Here is a 22,481-nt window from a genome sequence, read left to right on the forward strand (position 1 = left end):
CCACTGCTTGCTTTGACGTTTGTTTTCCGGTTCAAAATGGTGACACCATGTTTCGTCACCTGTGACAATATGCTACAAAAAGCCGTATACCTCCTCATGATAAAGTTGTAAGTGACTCAAGGACAGCGCCATTCGAGTATTGCGCTGTTCGGCGGTCAATTGGTGGGGAACCCAATGCGTTCAGATATTTCGAAATTTCACTTGTTGACGCATTATGGTGTGGTCGGTGCCCACACGAATACCCAGTAAGCGATGGATCTCGTCAACACTAAAGCGTTCACTTCCGCAACCATTTCCGGTGGGATGACGCGATGAGCCTGTAGTGGACGAGCATCGTCTTCCAGTGACTCCCGCCCTTCAAGGAATCGTTTGCGCCATTCCACAACACTTGAACGATGCAGACTGTACTCACCGTACACAGCCTTCATCCGTCAATACATTTCACGGCCTCCAACTCCCTCCGTCGCCAAAAATCTAATCACTCCTCGTTGTTCCTGCTTATTCGCCTGCATGTTCGGTAGTGTGACCGCTGTCTCTTCTGTGTGAAACCACACTGGCGCTATGCAACATCAAACGGTGCGCACGCGTCAATGTCTCTACCAGTAGATGGCGCCACCATACATGCAGTTACGTGGTGCCACCTTATGTGTAAGGCAAAGGTAGAGGCACTGACCAGGTTTCATTTGAATAAACCTCCTACTTTGCTGAACATACAAATTCTTCTATTTGTATGAGTTGCCCTTTGTACTTTGGCAGTCAGTGTTGCTGCAAATGCAGCATGGTCACTGATAGAAGTTACAATGTGGAAATACTCAGAGGCTGCTATTAGATCTAATATATTTTCATCACGGGTCGTTTTCAGAATCATTTGTTCTGTTTTGCAGGCCGACTATCAGGCCTACCTCTGAAAAACACTGTATTTTCCCAATTGATTGATTAGGTTTTCTCTAAAGTTTTCGGTTGCATCTGGAGGTGAATCTGGTGATCGACAGAAGGACCCGAGTATAATTTTATTTTCATCTTTGATAATGAGTATTGTCCATGAAATCTGATATGCAGATTCAGTTTCTCTCTCAGTGGATTTGAGATTATTGACTACTGCAACAGATAAACACTTCCATTTCCCAACAGTCTATCAATTCAACATAAATTATGTGAGCAAAAGTATCCGGACACCCCCAAAACATACGTTTTTCATATTAGGTGCATTTTGCTGCCACCTACTGCCAGGTACTCCATATCAGCGACCTCTATAGTCATTAGGCATCGTGAGAAGGGCTTTGCGTAGAACTCAGGAGCTTCGAACGTGGTCAGGTGATTGATTGGGTGTCGCTTGTGTCATACGTCTGTACGCGAGATTTCCACACTCCTTAACATCCATAGGTCCACTGTTTCGGATGTGATAGTGAAGTGGAAACATGGACACGTACAGCAGAAAAGCGTACCGACCGAAGTCGTCTGTTCACTGACACAGACCGCTGCCAGTTGAAGAGTGTCATAATGTGCAATAGACAGACATCTATCCAGACCATCACACAGGAAGGAGCGTTATCATTGGACGATTGAGCAATTTAAAAAACGTTGTGTGGAGTGACGAATCACGGTACACAAAGTAGCGATCCTATGGCAGGGTGTGGATATGGCGAATGGATATGGATATGGTGAACGTCGTCTGCCAGCGTGTGTAGTGCCAACAGTCAAATTCGGAGGCGGTGGTGTTATGGTGTGGTCGTGTTTTTCACGGAGGGGGCTTGCACCCTTTGTTTTGTGCGGCGCTATCACAGCACAGGGGTATATTGATTTTGTTAAGCACCTCTTTGCTTTCCACTGATACAAGAGCAATTCGGGAATGACAATTGCATCTTTCAACACGATCAAGCACCTGTTCGTAATGCACGGCCTGTGGCGGAGTGGTTACACAACAATAGCATCCCTGTAATGGACTGGCTACACAGAGTCCTGATCTGTAAGATGTTTTGGGACGCCGTGCCAGACCTCAGCGACCGACATCGATACCTCTCCTCACTGCAGCACTCCGTGATGAATGGGCTGCCACTCCCCAAGAAAACTTCCAGAATCTAGTTGAACGTATGTATACCTGCGACAGTGGAAACTGTCATCAAGGCTAAGGGTGGGCCAACACCATACTGAATTCCAGCATTACCGATGGCGGGCGCCACGTACTAGTAAGTCATTTACAGCCAATGTCTGAATACTATTGATCACATAGTGTACATTTAAATTTTCTCTATGTATGTCATTATTATCAGCTTCGGGCTGCAACCAACTTTTTGTAGTGCTTCAATCTCTGGCATACCAGTGCAAATGCTCTAGGACTTCAAAAATGTTCAAATGTGTGTGAAATCTTATTTGACTTAAATACTAAGGCCATCAGTCCCTAAGCTTACACACTACTTAACCTAAATTATCCTAAGGACAAACAAACACACACACCCATGTCCGAGGGAGGACTCGAACCTCCGCCGGGATCAGTCTTGGAGCTAAGCACCAGGGTTTTACTACTCTCGCGTAAGGGAAGTATTTCTTTCGATCTTACACATACGTTGGGATCTCCTACAGCTATCGTTATCTGGACAGCATAAAGCTACAAAACCCTTGTGTTAAGCTCACACACAGTCGTATTCCTAGACAACAACTTCTTACGTGGAGAACACTCCTGACCGATTTATGAAGGCCCTACAGTCTCAAACCTAAGTGTAGGAAGTTGTGGCATAGCTTGTCACACAACCTTCTGAGTCTCTTGTTTAATAATTCCACTCGACTCAGTACCAAAGGACAACTCGTAGAATAGGGGTAAACGCACGCAAAGTTAGAGACACAAAGTCGTTAGTTTGAGTCCTTCCCTTCTCCTGGTTTTTATCCACATTTCGGTTGTCTACTAAAGCCTGATGTAACTTCAAAGATAATTCACCTAGCTTTCTAACCCAACAGTACTAGCAAAAACTTTCAGAAAAAAAAGACAGTTCGAAGCTGTGTCGTGATCAGGAGAGTTCACACTTGGGTTTCCGAGCTTTTCAGTACCACGGCTATCGGTACCACGCCACCCGCCGACTGACGTCACCGACAGGTCACGTGATCATGGCGCGTGGAGTTTGCATACTTCAAAGTTATGATCTTTGTTTAAGCGTTGCAAAATAGTCTCAAGCGGAAAAAGTCTAACATTTGCGACATATTGTTCGCTTCGGGTTTAACAGAGTAGTGCAGGCAGAATCCTTTTATGCAAGACACTTCAGAAAAGGATTTTCTTGTTTCAAGAAAGATCATATTGAAATTACTAGTTTCACGAAGTGTCAGTAGCTGACGCATGTGCTGACCTGTAACCATTTAACCGTCGTACAAAGTCTGCATTCAGCAGGTCAATTGCAAAGCTGGACGTAGGAGCGCTGCATGCCATGATTCAAAGTAACAAAAATCAAAGGGCTGACTACTGAAATGTTCTTTCATTGGTGGAGGCAGGAATTCATAGAAGGGCCAAGCCCCAGGTTCGACATCACTCGTGGTTGACAAAAACTAGATTTATTTCGTGAAAACATTTAAAGGTTTCCTTTACAATGGAATGAAGCGAAAAACCAATTAACAACAACCAATAATCACAGAGCACCAGAAAGCTTAGAAATTCCAGAATGAGATTTTCACTCTGCAGCGGAGTGTGCGCTGATATGAAACTTCCTGGCAGATTAAAACTGTGTGCCCGACCGAGACTCGAACTCGGGACCTTTGCCTTTCGCGGGCAAGTGCTCTACCAACTGAGCTACCGAAGCACGACTCACGACCGGTACTCACAGCTTTACTTCTGCCCGCGAAAGGCAAAGGTCCCGAGTTCGAGTCTCGGTCGGGCACACAGTTTTAATCTGCCAGGAAGTTTCAGCTTAGAAATTACTTTAAAGTTCTCTCTTTAAAAAATTTACGAGAAGATCAAAATCAGTAATCACCGAGTACCAGAAGGCTTAGAAATTGCCTGGAATTCTTTAAGTATTACAGCAAGATCAAGGTCAGTACAGGGCCCCAGAAGGCTTAGAAATATTTCCTTTTAAAAATTTAACAAAAAAAAAGCACTTCAACAGAAAGAATGAAGATATTTCACAATTCTTCCAAAACAATTTAAGAGTGTAAACGCCCCTCTTCAAAACAACCATGCCACGGTAGTGGCTACCACGTATACAACAAACGGAAAAACATTGACAGCGACAAGGCCTGTGTGTGTGTGTGTGTGTGTGTGTGTGTGTGTGTGTGTGTGTGTGTGTGTGTGTGTGTGTGTGTTGAACTACACTTGCAACAGAGTTTAACTTAGTCAAAATTTAGTAACTGTCTGATGGCTTGAAACCTGCTATTTACACAATTTTAAGCCTGATTCCGTGAGGGGAAGGCAGACAAGGACAAATTTAACAGGAAACGGAAAAATAAGATGATCCCTGGGACAGAGCCCCGCAGCGGGCATAAGGAATTGAGTGACCGACGACGCACAACCGCAACCCGGCACGGAACAGCGTTCCCAGTGCGACCCTGGTACCGGCTTCCACCCAGAGCCACGCCCGCTCCCTCTCCCGTCCTCTCTTCCGCCGGCTGGTGAGGCCGGTCGGACAACCAGCAGCTGGGTTACCGTACAATATTGCTAACTAGGCCAGCCCGCGAAACTGGCAACCTGATATTACTGCTAGGTCAGCTTAGAGGGTAAACATGTAAAACACAAGAATAATTCAACACTTGAACCTTCTGCTAATTTCTGTAAATTTGTTCCCTTCTTTTTAAAAAAAAGAACACACACTTACATAAGGTTACAACAAGCCCATCAAAGACAACTGCCTTAAAACTATTGTTTCTCTCCAGAACTCATGCATATACTGACAAACATGTAAACGAGAGGGTGATATTGAAACACAAGATTCATCCAAGGTAATTACAAAAAATTTCCTCCGTAAATCCAGTATTAGGACAGCATTGAGATTGACTGCTCATTCAGAAATAACAAAAGATGCAAATATTGCACCTTACCGATATGAGGCATTCATCAACAGCCCACTGTGTGTGCTACATGACAGCCATCTTCCTGTGTGGCCTACTGACACAGCATAGGATGCCCACTGTAATTCTAGATTACAATTGAAATTCAGAGTTTAACAACTCAGAGCAACAATTGTCCTTTCCATCCCAGTAGGCCTCCTAGTAGGCAACCACTTGACACATCCTCCAAAACATAGTACCACAAGAAACTCAAACAGCACCAAAACCGCCGGCCACTGAGGCCGAGCGGTTCTAGGTGCTTTAGTCCGGAACCGCGCTGCTGTTACGGTCGCAGGTTCGAATCCTGCCTCGGGCATGGGTGTGTGTGACCTCCTTAGGCTAGTTAGGTTTAAGTAGTTCTAAGTCTAGGGAACTGATGACCTCAGATGTTAAGTCCCACAGTGCTTAGAGCCATTTTGAGTACTAAAACCAGTAACTGTGCAGCAACAGGTCCAAACTGCAAGTAATCTGCGGCACACAGAACCCAGAAGCGGCCTAAAGGCGCAATACAGGTCGTCCTCTGAGACGACGGACCGACCAACCAACGTCGTTCCTGATTAAATCACAGGCAACGAAAAACGTTTCAAGTGAATCGCCAACTGACAGCCTGTACCAGGAGGTCACATCGATAGTCGGAAACACAATGGGCAGCAGCAACGACACACTTTCAACGGAAAAACAAATGTTATCAGCCTCTCGCAGAACAGAGCGTTAGGTCACTTTCCTCACGATCGGCTGTCGTCCCGACCGCTTCGTCTCGGAGCTCCAACTACCTCCCAGCGCTGTCCAAACGAGACTCGCACGCCGCAGCAGTGGCGCCACCGGACCACCAGAGGAGAAATCAAGCAGAGGAAGTCGTCAGGAAGAGAAATCAAAATGGCTCTGAGCACTATGGAACTTCACATCTGAGGTCATCAGTACCCTAGAACTTAGAACTACTGAAGCCTAACTAACCTAAGGACATCACACACATCCATGCCCGAGGCAGGATTCGAACCTGCGAATGTAGCAGTCGCACGGTTCCGGACTGAAGCGCCTAGAACCGTTCGGCCACCGCGGCCGGCGAAGAGAAATCGATACGAGCCAACATGGCTCAATATTACTGCACTCTTGCACTCTGAGCATTCCTATGCAATATTGTTACTGTTGATCAGTTATGATGCCTTTATGTTAACTTGTTAAGAAAAAACTAACGGCTGAGCCCTAACAAAACACACACACTTGAGCAAAGGTCTGTGTGAGCATGTTTTGCATCTATTGGCACAAAGACGCTGCTGTGCACTATAAACTCATCCCCAGGGATTTGTCCGTCCCAGCTGGTATTTGTTGCGAACAACTGAAACACCTTTTGGTCACTGTGTAAGAAAAGCTACCGACAAAACTAAATCATGTGTTGCTACTACACAATAACGCAGTCTGCTGACTTAACCAACAAAACTAGCCACGAGCTTGTTTGGGAATTCACCCCTCATGCACTTGTTAGTCTGAGCTTATGCACTCAAATATTTATCTTTGCTGCTCTTCATCAAACAACTGTCAGAAAACTACTTTTGTGGAGAAAATACACTTCAAACTTGGTCTGACGACACCTTTAATTCTGAAGCAGTAGGGTTCCACAGACCTGAATTGATAAAGTACCTGAGCATGCCACACTGTTTCAGATAAGGTGAGATAATATATTGTTGATAATTCGCTTTTCTCTGAGTATCACTATGATGGTATTTGAGCCAAAACCCTTGTCTTTTCAAATTGTATTTTATGTCCGTTTTTTAGGCTATATTCATCCATGAGCGACTTCTCAATTTTCCCTTGTTTAGTATGTCGTGAATGTCCCGCTCATCGCTCAGCAACAATGCAAACAGTTTTTCCTATGGAAATGCCACCACATTCAAAGCAGACACGATACACGCCTAGAGATCGGTTTTGTCTTTAACGTGGTGCAACATTTCTTATGTTGGAGAGGTGTCAGAAAATTCGTTTCAGTGTATGTCTCTTCAGCGTACTTCCTTTCTTGCTAGTCGTTGCTCTACAGTATGTAAGGCTTTGTCTGTTCTACCGATTCACGACAAACCAAACAGGACAAAATATTCGCTCTATTTGCACATCCTCTTTGTCTGATAAACAGAACGAAAAGTTAAGCTTCTCCAAGGCTAGCACGAATCACAGTCGGTGTACATGTGTGAGCTTGGCCTTCATCAGGAATAGTGCCTTAGTCTCTGTCCAGACCTGTGTGTAGGCGCTCAGTCCGGAACCGCGTGACTGCTACTGTCTCAGGTTCGAATCCTGCCTCAGGCATGGACGTGTGTGATGTCCGTAGGTTAGTTAGGTTTAAGTAGTTCTAAGTTCTAGGGGACTGATGACCACAGATGTTATGTCCCATAGTGCTCAGAGCCATTTGAACCATTTGAAGACCTGTGTGTGCCGATCTATCAAGAAAAATCAGAAGTTCAGAAACGCATAATTCCTCTTTCACTTATTCAGAATCTGACGTACGAACGCTGTTGTACCGCATTCCTGTCCACTTGCATCTTTCACTACGATGTTACGGCCAACACTAACTCCCCAGTAGCAACTGTCCATGACAAGATGATGGCTCTGTATGACTGGCATGAGTTAAAAGCCTAGCATTGCCCAGTAGTTCCTTGATTCTATGGAACTCCTGTTGAGGATGCAGCACACTTCAAGTTTGTGGCTGACTGACTTCATGTACAATCCCACTAGTGTTGTAGAAGCTCATAATTGCCATGCACTGGTTGTTATTGGCGCATCTCGTATTGCAATGAGTTTGCAATTAGCAAATTAATCTCTCCTGACCGTTTATATGGAGTACGAATTTAATTTGACTTCAACCAAATGCAAACTTTATTAAGTTGACAGTCGTTCCTCTTTCTTATAAAGCTTGCAATACCTGTCCTAGTAAAGCTCCCACGCATTGTGGCTGAAATTATTTTATGTAGATTGGGACCTTATTTTCAAGGAGTAACCCGACATGTCACAAAGAGCCTTTAGAAACACTGCAGCAGACGCTTTAAGCAGGAAAGGTAACGTCGTTAATTGATAAGACTTCTCCCCTACAGAAAATCTCTGTATTTTTAGTAACCTGGTAACTATATGTAAGAACATAGCCCATAGAGTTTCCTCTGTTAATTCTAGCCGATCTCTCTGCCAGGATGTGCTTTAACTTGCAAGCATCAAGAACTGACTACACCATTACATCCTCCTTGGAGATAGCCACCATCGGGTTATTGTATCGATTTACTGCCAGCTCTGTGACACCTCCATCCAGCACATGTGGACTTTCGTATCCACTACCCCTTCTTCCTTTGCGAGTGAGGTCACATACAACTTTGTGTAGAAAGGCATGTGAGGTTTCACTTTGACATTATATTCTAACTGTATAATTTCACTTGAATGTGGCAAACACAACTATCAGCAACTGTCGTACCTCTTGTTCCTCCCGTGGCAATACCTCTACTAGTTCCGTGGTGTTTGCTTCTGTTTCTTGAATTCTTACATTGGTGAGACTATCATGAATTGTTGGCTATTCTGCTACTGATTCAGATCTTGAATTTTCGGTTACTTAGCGTCGTCTGTCATGTGTGGACATATAGTACTCCGTTGCTCTTTCAGGCAATGACCGTTCATTGCCACTGTCACTTTTTTCCGTCGTATCTAGCCATGTGCAGCTTGTTAGTCAACCCCATACCATTAGAAGTGGAACGCATAACCGCAGAATAGCAATCGTGTTGTGTGTAGACATGCAATTGCCCATCACAGACATCAGCCAGATTTCTCTTTCCCACAGCATCCGAGGCCTGATAGCAGGTTGTTCGTAGCGGACCCTTTTGTGCCAGCAATGCGTTCTGATGCCAGTAATGCTCCCTAGTGGTGGATCTTCAGGGTCTTGTGCTTTATGTCTTGTTTGTTTTATTATTTTTATGTTTGCACCCCTTGTTAGTGACATTTGTGTATTGTCTATACCATTACTGTCTGAGGGAAAAGGTAGTAACAGTGGCTTCAATAATAATTTGGAGAATAACAGTAATTTATATGACCACAAATATATTAACATGTGTAATTAACAAAGTGGTGTAATCTTGTTACACAGTCACATCGGTGGTTTATAATGCAAGGTAACTACATTCTCTGTGTCAGGAATAGAGCACAAAAGAAATGTATGCAGAAAGAAAGAGCAACATGTGACGAAAATTAAAATCATTTATACTGGAAAAACGAGAACTTGTTATGTAAAGATTAACGCCTACCAGAAATCGCAAGGAACTTAAAACCTTGTTGCTAGCCAATACAGTTTCTATTTAAAAAGTACAGAACCAAAAGAATAATATGTGCATATGGTAGATTTTCAAAGGTATTCAACCAGGCTAGAGACATGTACTTATACAGAAGATTAAGTTTGAAAGGTCTTCTTCGAAATACTACAGAATCACAAACGACAGACAGGCTGGTGTATTATGTTTGATCTTCTGACACATTCCAGTTGGAAGAAACTCCGCCTTAGTGCTCAACATCTTGGGTATGTGGCTACTTCTCGTTGCCTTAAGGTTATTCTTTTACTAATTTAATAACTGTCAACAAAGAACGGCAGCCTGAAACTCACTGCCCCCGTTGTCAGATAATAATTCACTCACTGATATTTACCTAAATAGTCTGGTTAAATTAATTTTAAAATCTTTTTTTAATATGGTCATGGAGTGTTGGCCGCGGTAACTCAAGTTCAGGTGACCTCTTGCCAGTGGATTTCACTACAGGCTGCTCAGTCAACTGAGCGACGGCAGAACAAGTTTTCTCTTGCGTAACCTCGCGACCACAGTGTGTCTTTGTCACTGTCCGGTACAAATTCAGGGCTGTCAAAGCGGCCTGGAAACGCAATCTCTCTTGTCACTGTGTGGTCTGCCTGTGGACGTCCCTGCGTCCAGACATGCGCTACTAATCGCCCCTCTATACTGTTACTTTGTCCACTCAGACCAGCCATGACTTCGCAACTAGTATAGTGGAGCACTGAAACGAAAGAATATGAAACTGACAGCAGAGTTTTCATCGGGTTGAGAGCAGAGATACGAATCAAACAACTTTTCATTTCCACAATTATACAAAGTGAAGCGGTGTGTGGGGTTTCTCGGGCACCCTGTTAAGAGATGGCAGCGTCCCAACACGGGTACACTCCAGCAACAAAGAGGTGGTGCGTCCAACGTGGCGCACTCGAAATGTCGACGACAATGACAGTCTGAAATGATGTTTCATTTTCTTTATACCGGACGTGAAAGAGAATTTCCCTGATTGCTTAGGACTGCTTTGAATAATAATGACAAGCAGTTTCTAAACCGGCAGAAACGGTCTGCCGAAGTAGCTGTTTTTTATTCTTTATGCAAATATGTTGGTGTCTTAAAACACAGTATTGGGTATTTCACCAGAATACCTTCTCAGGATTCTATCAGCACCCATTAGTTATAATTTATATCAGAAACAAATGCTGTTACTACCTCTCGTACTGTGAATACTGGCCGCTTGGGTTAAAAAATCTGCCAGTGGCCACTTGGCCTATTTTACAGCAGACAAGCATCAAGACGTGACTTGTTCCTGACATTAGCTGAAATCTTCAATCGTAACTGAGGCAGAGACTGGCAGCCTCTGTTCAGTACCACTCCACTGAAATTGTAAAATGCTACTTATCTCACTGGTGCAGTTGTGTCCAGCGGACTCTATCACCATCTTCTCGTAGCTGACGCTTCTATACCTCCTTCGGAATCTGCTGCCGGGCAACACTGCCCACGAGGTACTCAATCCTGCAACTGACTGTTTGCCCTGGAATCTGTTGATGGGTCATTCTTTTATATTGTTTCTGATTGCATACGACCACCTTCATTACCTTTCTGGAACATTCCACCTATATGTGAGCGCCTTAACTTTAGATTAACGTTTCTAATTCAACTCCAGTTTCTTTCCATCACGGGTTTGACCTCGACCATCGGCTGCTTTAGCGAGGTGGCACGTGTGTTATGCTAAAGCTGCCGTATTGACCAACCTTTTAGCGGTAGCTAGTTTCCAGCTGTATCGGGACGCGTCGTCTTTTCTAAATATCCAGGCGGCCTTCTCGGCTTAGCACGTACAACTTGCTGGTTCGTTTATGGAGCCGCTTTCAGCCTTCTCTCTTTATGATGTGACATGTAATTAAAATACTAAAATGCTCTAAGGTCGCAACATAGATAAAATAAGTTTCACTGGATAGACACGCAGGGAGAGCTGAAGCAAACTAATCTTCGGTGTAGCCTTAATGTATAACTGCTCAACATTCGCATCCATACTTCAAATGAAACAGGCACCCTTAAAATCTGTAGTGAAACTTCCTCTGCTGTGTAACTAGTAAATTTATTTCTGTTCACAGAAATGGCACCAAGATCGCTGGCTGGCATCTATGACCTACCGAACGATGTGCTGCTTCCCATCTTTGCTTCCTGCTAGTCGCAGACTTGGTCCTATGTGCTGTTGTGTGCGAGCAAAGCTACGAAACAGAAACAGGGTTCACCCACCTGTGGAAGGGAAGAGGTACGTCGATAACAGAAGACCGAACGAATTTGCCGAGACTCGTGCTTTCTTTCACGACCTGCCGCTGTTATAGGAAGTTTCCATCAAAGAGACAAACGAGTTTGCGGTGGGTATTCTCTACAGACGCCAGTGTCTGTCAGTGACTCACATAGGAGCCGTGCAGGACCGTCAGTGACTACGATGGAAATTTTTGAAGACCTTAAGATAACAGCAAAGTCTGTCGAAACTGACTGTTGTAAATTTAAAAAAATTATGCGTTATTGGCTTTGGAAAGATTTTATCAGATAAAACAGATCGTTCCTTCTGGGCTCTCAACATCAGAAAAGTCAGTCGCCGAGGAGGAAGTTTTTGTCGACTAGACTCGACATCGATGGTGCATCCTATCTGCTCGATCGACTATTGATTTCGCGGCCCTTTGGAAGATGTGGATTTTCAGGGTATGGTGTCCTCACGATCGGAATTGCATAATCGTTAGTAGGTCGAGCGCGCAAGATGTCCCCTGCGATGTTGAGATCGTCGAGAAATACTGGCACCTCAGTCTCGGACAGTTCTGCATGGCTCCTACGTATATTATTGACAAAACTGGGTATGAGTGGTGTGACATCAGCTGTTATCCTGTAGGTCGCAGCTTGAAGCACGTGCGCCGTCAGTGACGCCACGGCGTTTCCTGCAGCCGAGACCGCGGCACTAGGGCGAGGCCACGAACGATTAGGCCACTGCCAATGAGATGGAAGCATCCCCTTTCCGGAGCTCCAGCGGTGGGTGTACCGAAGCACGAGAATTCATGCGCTGAGCAATTTTTAAGTTTGTCAGTTGAGTAACATTTACATACTTTCACAATGGTCAGGGCTCAACATCTTCAGAATAGACATTGTACTGAACAGTGACAGATTTATAAATCTTTTGTATCTGCATGTGTTTCTGCATTCAGATCTACTATTAGAAACTGATGCTGCAACTGCGACAAAAAAGTTGTGTAGTTTTTTTACTATTTGATTTAGGTGTAGAATAAATTAGTATCTGAATTGGCTGGTTCAAATGGCTCTGACCACTATGGGACTTAACATCTGAGGTCACCAGTCCCCTAAGAACTACTCAAACGTAACTAACCTAAGGACATCACACACATCCATGCCCGAGGCAGGATTCGAACCTGCGACCGTAGCGGTCGCGCGGTTCCGGACTGAAGCGCCTAGAACCGCTCGGTCACTCGTTCCTGTATCCACTAAAGAACCACACAGTGTGGGAAGGAAGCAAGAAGAGGTAGAAGATGCCCACTGAAAACTCGTCGGCCACCTCGATTATTTCGTGAAACGGTAGCAGGGTGCGCAGGATGGCGTGCGTCTCGCCAGATCATCTCGGATTTCTTTTGCTGACGTTCCTGTTTCCCTTTCCACGGATGGGTGAACCCTATGACAGTTTCGTGCCACTGCTTGCACGCAGCAGCATGCCAGGTCAAATCTGGCACTGGCAGCAAGGAAAAGATGGAAAGCGGAATATCGGTCTATAGGTCAGGTCATGTCCATCACCAGCGCAGAGCACACAGTGGGCTCGACCCCGCAGCTATCCCAGAATCTCACAAAGTTCCTGTCATTGGGCTACCTTGACGCATTAGAGGGCATCGCTTGTTTTCGAATGCTCGAAACAGTGCCCTGGCTTGGGGGAACTGCAATTTCAGAGGCACCGCTCAGGCAAACTGGAGGAGCTGCAACTGGTCGGCTGCGCCAGCCTCCCGTCGGAGGAGGGCAGGACACCTGCGTAGGCCGCGGCTGCCTAATAGCAGGTTCGAGGAAGGCCACCTGGTGACGGCTGCTGTGCCTCTGCGATCTGTATAGTCATTGCAGCTGAACTGCCGTGTCTTCAACCGGGACCTGTCCCTCCTGCGGCAGTGCGGCCAGCTACGGTAGCTCTGCGTCACGACCACTCCGTGCTGGACGCTTTGCTGGCGGTGTCGCCAGCCGGCCAACAGCTGTGGCTGAAGCACCTGCGCCTGCCCGCCGGCACCGACGTCCGCTCACACCGTGAGGTCAACGTCGCCGTGACCGCGAGCGACCTGCCAGACGCTCAGGCGCGCTGCCGGACCTCGAGGAGTTGGGCCCGGCCGGCAGTCGCCTGGCCTACCCGAGCTTACAGCGCCGCTGCCCTCAGCTGCGCCTCATCTGCTGAGAGCTCCTGCGTGGGTCACACGAGCCGGTGCTCTTCAAGGTGTGGGTCGATATAAACTTAAGGAGGGGGGGGGGGGGGGTAGGACGTCAAACGGGCCGCCTTGGAGCAGGAGAGGCATCTCAGGACATTTTAACTCCCAGTATCTATACTTTTACAAATAAATTCATAAAACTTTGTCAGCATCACCAGGAAGGATTCAGGATTCACATGCATTACAGTGGAAGTTCGAAAATATAACAAAATAAATTTTTACGTGCGAAATTTCAATTTTTTCACTTACTAATGGCTGCATTTGTTGCTATAGGTACACTTTTCTTCATAAGTTAGAGACATTCTTCGATGAATTTTGCACAGCATACAAACCATACTTACAGGTGTATGAAACTTTATAATTTACTTAATTTATGAAAAAACTAATAAACTGTTATATTTTAAACTTAATGTTTAGAAAAAACTGAAATTTTATAGTTAATTACCTCAATTTTACCACAGTTTTTAATAGATTTGGAAAATTCTAGACTTTCATACACCTTTAAGTATGATTTGTATGCTGTGCAAAATTCATCGAAGAATCTCTGTAACTTATGAAAAAATGTGTACCTATAGCAACAAATGCTGCCATTAATAAATGAAAAAATGATGAAATTTCACACTTAAAAAAAATTAATTCGTTATATTTTAGAAATTCCACTGCTATGAGTATGAATTATGAATCCTTGCCGGTCATGCTGACAAAGTTTAATGAATTTATTTGTAATAGTATAGACTGTGGGAATTAAAATGTCCTGTGGTGCCTCTCCTGCTCCAAGTCAGTCCGTTTGACGTCCTACCCCCCTTAAGTTCCTCATGAAGAGCGTGGGAGAAATAGACAGCGTAGTTTAAAAGTAACTGTACACACTTCTTGGGTGCATGCATCAGTATAAGAGTAACACCTTCTTGCAACAGCTTCTTGAGGCGGCCCCAGAGGTGGACATCCTGAGGTTAAGATCCGAAAATTAGGTGAACCAATCAAATGTCATAGACAAACCGTCCACTCATCGGGATAAGCAACTTTAAGATACTCTCTGGGCTCCTCACTGAAATGTGTAGGGGCACAGTCGCGCATAAACGTGTTGGCGCGAGTGGCGAGTGGGACACAATGCAGCAGAACGCCCAATTCTAAAAGTTGTCGATAACCTCTGCCAGTTAGGTGCTATGCAATAACATGCTGTCAGAGTAAATGATTTACCATCATACCACACCAAACGCTTACTGCAAAACTATCTTGATACCGGCACCGTCACATCGTGGTTTGGCTAGGGTACTCGTACACCCACGCGTGTCGTGTTATGAGCGTTCACGGTACCCGTTCGGGTAAAGAGGCTCTCATCTGTAAACAACACCCAACGACCGAACAGTGGATCAGCAGCATGCTCCTCCAGTAACCACTGACAGAAATTCTGATGGCTAAGGTAGCCTACAGATGTCAGATCCTCTAATGGGTGGAGTTGCTGTCTTCGAGGCAGGCGCCATGCAGTTAATTAAGTCGTACGATGGCACTTATACGGTTGATATTTGTGGTCGGACTTCATCTACCATTTCCGGGATGTTCTCAACGCAGACTCCATTCAGCTGATGCCTACATATCTGAGGCACACCACTAATGTCGTGTTCCCTTAACCGACTGTCCATAGCTGTGAAAAACTGATGGTTTCGCACTCTTACTTTTGGAAACATTTTCATATATCGTCGTCTTACTGCAGGTACATTGCCTTCCATTGCGCAGTAGAGGAAGTCGATGTCTGCATATTCACAGTCTGAGCACGTCCTCATACTGCACACAACGACTGTATTCTATGAACTACCGACAGAGTGAATTTACGTAGTACATCTGGTACCGCTACACCACAACAGCGCCATAGGGTAAACGGACCGCGCAGAAGTCAAGTAGACAAACGCATTTCGAGTCAGAATCAAATGAGCAGTGAAGGGGAGAGTCAATATCCAGGCAAACACGACACGCCAAAAGCCTGTACTGGCCCGTGATGGAATGCGATGGTTCCTAACCTAGTGGTAATTACTTTCTGACTGGTAAAATGAAATTTTCTAAGAAAGAAAAACAAATGAATTCAGTTTAGTTACGGTTACGAAAGTAAATTATTTTTTAAATATCATTATTATTATGACTATTTCCTTAGACTGTAATACTGATTACTAAGTTACCAGCCATTATCTAGTGTTCAAATACGACCATTAACATGCGACACAATCTGGTTGAGGTTAAAGCTTACGAAGCGACTCTGTGAACATCATATACTCACATAGTCCACTTTTTACATTCAAACGTTTTGCTCTGTGCCATGCTTCTGCGATGGTAAAACTGAGACGTATACATCACATACGCTTTAATATCTCATCAAAATGAATTTTGTAAGTGGTAGGTCGATCCTGCAAGGGACCTCAAATTGATTCATTATTCATTTGGCAACAGAAACTCCATCTAACTGATGGCACAGCATGACAGCAACTACGTAATGGTTACTAAATCGCTGCAGGGCATTCACAGTGTTATTTATTATTAGTAGTAACTGTCATACATAATTCTTCGGCAGCTAAATATCTTCCAATTTCGACCAGTTGAGAACTAAGGAGTCCAGCAATGAGGTAATTTGCAAACAGTGAGTACAGCGCATGTATTTTAATTCGATTGCCTTTAAAAGGAGGTGCAAAGTGAACGTGAAGCAAGAGTCGCTAGGAAGAGGAGTGGTGCAGAGCAATCACTTTTTGTAAGAAGTGTCTATCCTCAAGGTGGATAGTTAGCTTTCTTTTCTGAAGTCTTTCATCATTCTGTAAACAGAAGTTGTTAGAAATAAACATAGTCAAATGGTTCAAATGGCTCTAAGCACTATGGGACCGCCGGCCGCGGTGGTCTCGCGGTTCTAGGCGCGCAGTCCGGAACCGTGCGACTGCTACGGTCGCAGGTTCGAATCCTGCCTCGGGCATGGATGTGTGTGATGTCCTTAGGTTAGTTAGGTTTAAGTAGTTCTAAGTTCTAGGGGACTAATGACCACAGCAGTTGAGTCCCATAGTGCTCAGAGCCATTTGAACCACTATGGGACTTAACATTGAGGTCATCAGTCCCCTAGAACTACTTAAAACTAAATAATCTAAAGACATCACACACATCCATGCCCGAGACAGGGTTCGATTCCGGACTGAAGCGCCTAGAACCGCACGGCGACAGCGGACGGATAAGCATAATCATTAGTTTATGATATAACAAAACACCTAGTCGTTGATGACGTTAGTGATTTGGGGGAGGGGAGAACGGTACTAGGTCATACGTGATTGGACTCAGGTCAATGGCCTCAGAAAGGTTGAGAAATGCTGATCTAATGCCTACCATAAATGAAATTATGTGTCATAACTCTGAAATAGCGCAGTTTCAGACAAAACTTTATTTAACATTTTACTCTTATTTTGGTGCATACGTTACGACCACGAGGTGCGTACAATTACTTTTCATCTTGTATGTTTAACCTGGCATTCCCTATTCGTGAGAAGTGCTGACTTGGCACATGGGAGGTTAGTGGCATTTGAGCTGTTCATGGTTCTGATTAAAACAGCTAATTACTTTATCGAGAGAAAAAAAAGTTATGTAAATATTTTTTTGTTTGTTCACGCATACAGTTATGTAGTCCCGACTTAAAATGAAATGCCTACACAGTGGTACTGTAGCATTGCACAAGGGCAGCGAAGGCAAGATGGCACAGTCCACTGATGAAGGGGGTATAACGTGAGTCATTTTGTCCTGGGTCTTCTAGTGGTATTCTGTGGTCGTGTGGTGCACGGGATTTCAGTGTGTGCAACAACTTCAGGCATTTACTTTCAAACAAATAAATAATTTACTCTGCCACGTTATAACTACCCCACAGGAATTGAATTTATATAAAAACCTGAAATGGAGAAGAAACAAGAACAAAACGTGACATGATGACGATTTGGGTGGTGTGTTTACTGATCAGACAAATCATACTAAATTGTAGTTGGTCATATATACACAGGATGTTTCAAAGTCCTTAGAACAAATGGCTAGGGGTGACAGATGACGTCATAGGGAAGAGCTTTTGTTAGGGACAAAATGTTCACTGATGGTTCATGGCGATGCTATGTCATTTGAGACTGGTTAGGCTCCTGAGAGGCAGCAGGGCGTAGGCATTCTGCTGCGCTCATATGAAGTGTGTGTTGCCTATCATCGACCTGTCTGCCATGCATGCCCAGAAAAATTTCTGATTCACTTTTCATATACCTTTCTCCGTTCGGACAGCATATGGTTTACTTCTCTACCAGTTTACTGGGGTTGTATACCCTGTTAGCAGTCCCTGCTAGTCCCATGAAATACCGTCGTCCAAGGACTGGTGACTACTAGAGGAGGCCTAGCGTCATTGAGAAGTGTCATCGTTTTAACCCCAACACAAGGCATGCAGTGATCAATTGTGGCAAATGTATGTATATGTTCATTTTACTATGTGTATGGTTGGCGGATTTATGCGTAAATAACCTTGATCATATTGAGCACCACAGCTGACACTAACTTTAATAAAAACCACCTAAGTTGCATTACTACACATTTGTGTCACGGCCGGAGTAGTAGTAGCAGGCGTACGGCAGAATGTCTGCCACCATTGCTTCTAGGTTTGATCTTCATCATTACGTATGGCACACAAACCATTTGTCGTGACCTAAGTACAGCCCAACAACCTGAAGATGTTCAACGAACGAAAACGGTCTTAACTCAAGAAATGTGTAACGATACAGCTGAGGTGCTTTTTATTAATCATTGAAGGATTGACATATGTTATTGTAGAATACAATCGATGGTAATAAGATCCAAGGCTCTTTCCTTTTAGAAATGCCATAACTACTTAGGTGACAGACTACAAGTTTGTTGGAAGACACAATGTCGGTGTGTGTTTGAAGTGACTTGAACAAATCACAGAAAACCTATAACTGGTTTGTTATCTTTTTATTGGAAGGCAGCTGCTATCAAAATAAGTCCAGTATTTCACTATTTTGCTATCTCAGCTGACGCTTTGGTCGGGTGGGAGACGGATTGAGTGTGTTTTGTATACAGAGAAAGACAGTAGACAACATACACAAATTGTAGTACTGAGTACACTGAAATCGTGTAGAAAAGAGGCGCGCAAAAGTAAAAGTCTCTAGAAGATACCTAAAACTTTTTATGGGTTTGGCTTAAGTGGATAACATGACGAGCTACCAATGAAAAGTAGACAGGATGGATGGTCAACTTCTCTATGAAGCACTGTTTTGTCTCAGTGTGGAAAGTACTACAGAGGGAAAGCATATATTTATTAGCTATATCGTGACATGCTTTTTTCTTGGCAACAGATTGATCTAGAAGTATAAATAAATAAATGAATATTCAATCTACAGAAGGTAGTGATTATGTAAAAACTGTTAATATTAAAAAATATCAGAAAATGTATGTTTATGTTACGGTAGTGAAAAATATTTCAAATGACTGTAACTATGGTATATACTATTGTTCATGGTTCGACGACAAGATTAGACTAACTACAACACACAAGAGGACGTACAAGCAGTCATTCTTCTCCCTCTCCATACCTGAAGGAATTAAAGTTGATATTAAGTAGATTTTTAAGAGGGTAGGAACTGGAACTTTTTATGGCTTCTTATAAGTCGCCATTCGCCTTCAGAAATGTTAGAAATAGTCAATACCCTTAGGTCTAGCCCTCCATCGCCCCAACAAACTGCCGTATTGTCGCTCTTGGTAGGAAGAACCCTCTGCCATGAACTTCAAGATTTTGCAGAGGATGGATGTAGAGGTTAACGTAGATGTCGGTGTAAGAAGCGGCATATTTAATTCAAATCTATAGGATAGGAAGAAACACACCACAACTTCTGACATATCACGAATTTCTTTGTGGAATTTGTTTCCTGTATTCGCGTTATTGTGAACACTTCTGTGTAAAACGGAAGGAAAAAGGATTAACGATGCTGATACTCTTGCATGGTCATTCTCCTAGCGCCCAAATGTAAAGTTTTGCTTTAGAGATGACATAATACATAAATGGGACCGTAAAACTAGGACACCATTTTCAGTGCAGGGAGAAATTGTGAAGATCTTAACCACGCGGCTCATATTAACTTCAGCAGAACGTGTTGCTGAACTAATGCTGAGTACAGACCACACGAATCTTAAGGAGTGCACATTACCCAAGGCTTGATTTCTTTTGTTGGCCTCTGGCATCTACTTTTTAAAAATTGTCATTGTTGCCATTTTTCGAAAAATCCCTGTGGCCGCTCTAGTTCTGTTCTGACTTTATTCGAATTGCTTACTACCGTCAGTGAATGTATCTGTCTCGCTGGTATAGCCTATTCAGCTCATTACTCCACCTTTTATTCAATGCACTTTCTTATTTACAACGGCATGGGACAAACAACGAATTTAAGCTGTTTGCTGCTACTCTGTAAAATTACATTGTTGTAATTTGAGCCAGATCTTTGACACCACGTTTATCTTACCCTGGTGGTATTTATTCTCTGCCGCTGCATAGACACGTGAAATATACAGGGTGTTCAAAATGAATATACGGATTTTAAGGCTTTGTAACATTTATTACATTCAACTTACAGTTATAAATAATAAATATAATGAAAGAACAACTCAAAAAGTTTCGTTTATATACCTGTGCGCAGAATATGGAACGACCAAGGATAACTGAAGAACGTGCTGAATGAGTGACAGTATTTCACGCGTAGCCCCAAGAAACCAGTTCGGAAGGCTAGTCGTGAATTAGCAATTCCAGTGGCGTCTGTGTGGAGACTTCCAAGGAGATGCTTACAATTACGTCCTTATCGTTCACTGTTGTTACAAGTTCTAAGACAACGGTTTATGTGTGCCAACATGCCAACAAATGATAAATCGACATTTCAACTCAGTGGAAATGTCAACACACATAATGCGCGCATATGATCAGCAAATCCCCAGATGATACAGTTGCAACGAGACTCCCCTAAACTGAATGTCCCATATCCCCGCAGAAAGTTTATGGGCCTTCTTTTTCCGTGAAGCATCTGTAACTGGTGTTACTTATTTTGGTGTTCATCTATATCTACATCTACGTGATTACGAGTATGTCCAACGCAGTATTGGACGAAACGTTAGAAATAGAAGAATACCATGGACCACGGCAATATAACCCGGAAGAATGATCAACAACAGTACCATCCGGTCGTGAAAGCCTTCATTGTATAACAGGAACTTCCTTGCGGAAGAACACAACACGTCGTACTCACAGGAATAAAACCGACAAATGTGATTTTGAGAATACCAAATGGAGTGTTCAAGGGTCCACTGCTATTGAAAATTCATGTTAATGTAGAGCTGGCTACGCGAATCGATGAAACCTCTGCCAGGCACTTAAGTGTGAATTGCAGAGTAAACATGTAGATGTAGATGTGGATGTAGACACAGAGATCAGAGGGGGCTCGCTGCAACCTGGAGCGATGTATGGGAGGCACTCCTGAACACCATGCCTCCCTTCTCAGTATAGCAGCGCCCTCACGATGAGCTCAATATAGTGCCGAGCTAACAAGCTTTGCCCCACTAAGACACCTCAGCTACAGCAGTTAACACCATCGTCTAGGACCAATGAGTAGTTTCATATGAACCTGAACATTGCACCACAAGAGAACAGTTTGTTGATTAGTGCATCAACTGACGCTTTGTTAGTGCACGACAGTTGTGAATTATGCAGAAGTTCAGTGGCAAAGAAGTGAGTCGAACGTAAGTAAATATTTTATTTAAAATATTCGAATGTGTGTGAAATCTTATGGGATTTAACTGCTAAGGTCATCATTCCCTAAGCTTACACACTACTTAACCTAAATTATCCTAAGGACAAACACACACACCCATGCCCCAGGGAGGACTCGAACTTCCGCCGGGACCAGCGACAGTCCATGAGTGCAGCGCCTCAGACCGCTCGGCTAATTTTATTTATTTATGTAATACAATGAACTAATATTTAATGTGTTTAAGTATGACGAGCCTTCTCCCAGAGCAAAGACTCCACAGTTGTAGTTGGGCGAAAGTAGTTTCGTCCGGTCGCAACAGACACAGTAGATAACGTTGAAAGCTGCGTCACATACTTGGTGGCCGACAACGCCGTAAGACTGTAGCGAAATGAGAGAAGACTTGCACAGGATCTAAGATTTGTGGAGGGACTGGCTGTTGGCATGTAATTGAAATAAGTGAAATGTATTCCGCGTTAACAGGTAAAGAGATCTTCTACTGCTCGATTTTACTGTCACGAATCACTGGAAACGTACCCATTGCAAAATACCTACAGGGCGTGGACGAAGCTGCAACACATTACGTTGCTTAATATGGTGTAAGAAACACTTTGGCATTCAAAACAGCTTACAGCACAGAATGGATAAATATGGGTCCTGTAGGCATTTCAAGGAAACATTACATTGTTGTTCCTGCAAAATAGTAGAAAATTGAGTTCACGATGACGGTGAACAGCAATCACGCACCATTCTCCTCAAAGCAGACCACAAAGGCTCAATAACACTGAGATCTGGTGACTGTAGTGCCCAGAGGAAATGAGACAATTCATGGTTGTGCTTACAAAACCAGTCCTCGACGACGCTAGCCGTGTGTGCAGGGCCCCTGTCGTCTCGGAACACAGGATCACCAC

This window comes from Schistocerca gregaria, chromosome 2 (assembly GCF_023897955.1).
Source record: "Schistocerca gregaria isolate iqSchGreg1 chromosome 2, iqSchGreg1.2, whole genome shotgun sequence".
Lineage (NCBI taxonomy): Eukaryota > Metazoa > Arthropoda > Insecta > Orthoptera > Acrididae > Schistocerca > Schistocerca gregaria.